The sequence below is a fragment of the Sphaeramia orbicularis genome, chromosome 2, assembly GCF_902148855.1.
Source record: "Sphaeramia orbicularis chromosome 2, fSphaOr1.1, whole genome shotgun sequence".
Lineage (NCBI taxonomy): Eukaryota > Metazoa > Chordata > Actinopteri > Kurtiformes > Apogonidae > Sphaeramia > Sphaeramia orbicularis.
Genome location: NC_043958.1, coordinates 12,950,195 through 12,955,175, shown reverse-complemented (window position 1 = coordinate 12,955,175; position 4,981 = coordinate 12,950,195).

Sequence of the window (4,981 nt, the reverse complement as noted above, 5' to 3'; positions counted from 1 at the left end):
CCCTAATTCTAAAATCTGACAGACTTTCAACCCCAGCTTCCACTGCCCTGTCTTTCTACTCCACTGTGTCCATGTAAAGTATGTAGTAAAGCCTTGTAGTCCTAATAACATCCAATTTTAAGCCCTTCACATCCATTACCAACAATACTATTATCCCTCCTCCCTCTTTGTCGCTGCTCCTCTCCCCTCTCTTTCTCAATCACACACACTGCATTAGCCTTGGGAGAGAACAATATGTAGTAGTGACACTGGTCTAAATGGACTGCTTTATGGTGTGACTATGTGTTTGTGATGGCTGCAGGAGAGGCAATACTTACTAAAATTCTCACTTTTAAAATTTGTGTGCTGATGTTATCATGCCTGGCTAGTTTCAGTCATGAGCAGACATAAATGGTCGGTCTCTCAAGGATGGGAAAGTATGCAAAGTAAACTGCTAATATTGGTAACGCCAACTCTTACATAGAGTCCAGTTGAAAGCTGCTAAGTATTACTGTTGCATTTTCATCATCATTGCACTATGAATATGCATGATGAAGTCACTGCAGAAGACTGCCTGGAAAACAATGAATAAGAAAAATCATTTCATTTACATGCTTAATGCAGTCAAAATTCAGCACCATGCTTACATCTGACTTATCAGAGGGAAATTTTACTGCCCGGACCATGCATTCACACCATTCGGCCATTCGGGCAGTGGTCGGATATTCAGATTAAATGGTGCCAATTTGGGGCAGACTGCAAGATTAACTAGCATGAAGGCTGTTGAAAAAGAGTGAGGAAAATGTGCTGGACAAAGACCTTGCTGTGAGAAAGAACAGCTCCTCTGTTATTTGGAACTAGAAGGGCACTCAGAGAGCACAAACCGCCACCAAAGTGAATGGTCCACTCTTCCTCGAGTTCCACAGTATTAACAAACCACAAACAACCGACAATTCATGTGCTTCGTTAGTTTACCCCTTCAACGTCAGAGCTGAGCCACGTGTTTTCCTTAATTTCATCCTAAAGGTCCACCTTTCATGGATCTATTTACCAGCTTCACATATATCAAACAGAATTAATCAAATGTCTCACAAACTGTACTCCCAAAAGGACATATTATTGTTTGCAGATTTGCTGATCATAGAAAATGGATAAGTGCCCCCTTCTGGCAGTAGAAGAAATACCACAGAGAATGTTAAAATGCACAAAATAACGGTTTTACTACAGTGACAAATTGATCTCTAAGGTGCACTAAATCCTGTAAATGCATCACTAAACTATTTGACAGTTCTTTTTAAACCCCCCTTAAACTTAAACAATTAATTGTAAGTATGAAGTATTGTCATTTTCAGAATCAGATCACTTTATTGTCATTCAAACAAATTACATCAAAGATGCACTGCAGAATGAAATGACGATACAGGGTCAATAATAAAAACACATATAGCTTAAAAAAAAAACCCACCTGAGATAAAATAAGTTATAAAATACTGGTGAGGTAGTGCAGTGAGTGAATAAAATAAATATAAAACGAGAGAATAAATTGGTACTTATTGCACAAATAAGTAAAAAGTTATTGCACAATCATCCCAAGCTAAATGCACATCCCCTTATTTACAGTCCTTTGTTTAAAAGATGGATGGCGGTGGGAAAGAAACTGTTCCTGAACCTAGCAGTTTTGCATTTCAGGTTGTGGTACCTTTTGCGTGAGGGTAGGAGCGAAAACAGTCAGTAAATTTCCTGCTGAGACTGGGCTACCAACATTAAAATATGCAAAAAAAACCCATCTTATTCTTTTTACTGAGCATCACACAGCAAAAATAAATATGCAATCAGAAAATCTTTTGAAGGGCTACTTCAGAAGAATCAAACTAAAGTGATTATTTTCGCAGTAATAGATTACAGCAGTAGTTGTAATCCTAAAGTGCGTGACTACAGTGTGGCACTTGCCATTGAGCAAAATCCAAATTAGGATGGCCCCACACGAGACACAAAAGATAATTATCATAAATGAAGAGCAAACAGACACCGCCCCTCTAACAGCCGCGCCCCTTCTTGTCCCTATTATTATGTGAGGAGGTAAAAATGATACGTCAAATGGATGCATTAGTGGACTAATCTAATTAATTGCATTGTGAAACCATTTGGTTGTCAGGTGCAGAGGCTCCTGAGTGGTGCTTTAATGAAGAAATATTTGTGCGTGTGAAAGGGATCAGCAGGGCTACAACTGTTTGAAAAACACTCCACATTTACATTAACACATCCAAACTTAAACGACTGAATATCACGTGCATTATAATAACTCCTCCTGTAAAAGGATATAGTTAGTTAATGTCTGTCTTGAATGTTCAACAAATGAGTTGACAGAGGAATTAAACAATGGTAAAAAATACGTCATTTAAAACAACAAAATGGAAAATGTTTAGTCAAGTCTTTGCTTCTACTCTTCTTATATCTAATTTTTTATAAATGAAAACTACAAAACACTGAATCCTCTCTTCTCTTCTCCCCTCCGACCGCCCCCCTCTATTTCTTCGAATCCTCCCTCCAGACAGACAGAAAGAGGTCAGACTTCTTATCCAAGCTCCATAATGGTTTTTGAAGAGCAGAGCGCTGTGTGCTGCAATAATTAGCGAGCCACTGGACAATAGACGCTGCATAATCATCGTGACGTCGTATGCTGCCTGTCTGCGCCTTTCCCAAACAAACTCAACATGCAGAGTACTCCTTCTTCCTTGGAGTATCTATTCATTTATGCTGCTTTTTATTCCCTTTCTGTCTTGTGTCATCTTTCAGTTCAGGTCACCACACTCATCTTTTCTTCAGTCTTATTCTACCTCACGTCCCCTCTCTGTATTTACTGTTTTTAGTCCCTTAGTCACGGTGATTATGGAGAAAAACTGCTTGACCGGTCGACAAACTAAAGCTTGTGTCAGTTCAGTGCAGGGTCAAGAGTGTCTACAGTGGTTCGGTGTGCGGGTGACTTTGTGCGTGTTTTTTCTGCATGTGTGTGACTTGGTTTGAGTGCGTCTGACAGGCAGGTTTGAGAGCAGCAAGTCACCATCCACTGGCCCTGAGACAGCAGCACCTACACATTTACAGCACTTCAACTTCCCTTATACTCCCTCCTTCAAAGTTTATTTTCATGCATATTAAAAATGTGCTTGTTCCAATGCTGCGCTGAAGACACTCTATAGGTTCGACGAACTATTCAAAACCAGTCGTTTTATTGCAGCACTGTCCCCTTCATGCACAACTTTCTGCATAACAATTTAAACATGAGCAAAGAAATTTGTCATAATTCAGGTGGGATTTTATTATTTTTACTGAAACGTGGCCAATGTCTTTCCAAAAACATGGCCTTAAGTGGCTTCAACCATGCATTTAAATAGCACATAGTGTTAATATGAGGTCAACACAGACAAAACAGCTACATTAATACTAATCACAGCTAAACAGAATCCGAGGGTAACAATACAATGGCCCTGTGTGTTCCCCTGCTCTCCTTTTGAGCATTTACAGCTGACTGACCTTGAGAGGTATTGTTATATCCCAAATATAGCGTCAAGTTTGGACTGGATAAGTTAAAAATGACATGTTGACCCACATCATAATGCTTAAAAATAGAACATGAAAAGCCTCAACGCAGTAGGCTTTTTCTCTATTGTTGCCAGACACAGATTTCAGAAAAAGTCGAACGCAATCATCTTGATAAATACTCAAAATCTGACATAAAAACAGCAGAGCGTGTCCTAAGACTGACCATAACGACAAATGTGTTTCATACTCTCTTACAGTCGGAACAGAACACATAACAACACAGACTAATCATGTACAATGGCAAAAGCATGTGGATGTTCATTTACATATCAATGCAGAAAGCCAACAATTAAGCATTTGCATATGTCCTTATTATAAATTCTTGGCATAACATTATATCAACCGATCAATGCAGAATGATTGGGGTGGGGGTGGTGGTACTGTGACACAGTTTGGCTTCTAAGTTCACAGGCCTAATGATTAAAGGTGGGGTAGGAGATGTTTTCCTGGAGCATTTTTTACTATATTGCTTAAAATCGCCTTCACATCCCAATTACAACCAATTAATTAAATGCTCTGACACAAAAATACAAATTTTTAGTGACCTGTGGAATGAACAGCACAGAAAAAACACCAATCATTTTAACCGACCCATCGAAATTATTGAATGGTGATACGTTTATCAAACTCAAGTGTCATTTTAGCCTGACATCAGTTTTACTGCACACAAGCTCTTTTAGAGGTAGTTCTTTAGCAAGTGTCTTTTAGAGTATACATACTAACCTTAATGTCAACCTGGTGACTAACCTACTGTTTTGTTTTGGTCTGTCTGTTTTTTGTTTTCTTGTGCTATATGCAAAGCTGCTGAATACTTGAACTTCCCATGGGATTAATAAAGCATCTATCTATCTATCTATCTATCTATCTATCTATCTATCTATCTATCTATCTATCTATCTATCTATCTATCTATCTATCTATCTATCTATCTATCTATCTATCTATCTGCTGTTCTTAGTAGCCCGAAATTACGTAGATCATGGATCAAAACAACAAGTGAAAAGTCCAACTTCTAATCAAATATACTGATATACAGACCTGAATTCAGAGGTGAGGGGGTGTGAATCATAAGAGCGAGGGGGGGTGGGGGGTTGGAGGAGAATCAATGACGTATGCATGATCCACAGACGAGGGTGGGGGATATGGACTATGCACAGTCCCACTACTTCCTGAACTTCAGGTGGGTCCTTTATTTCCTGTCTTTCATTATTGGACACACTGATTAATCCAGGTGTGCCTAATTAATCAGTAGTCACAACAAGAAGTAGCAGACACACCTGGATTAATCAGTGTGTCCAATAATGAAAGACAGGAAATAAAGGACCCACCTGAAGTTCAGGAAGTAGTGGGACTGTGCATAGAGTCCACTGATGTTGTGCAGCGCTCAGAAACTCGCATTGCG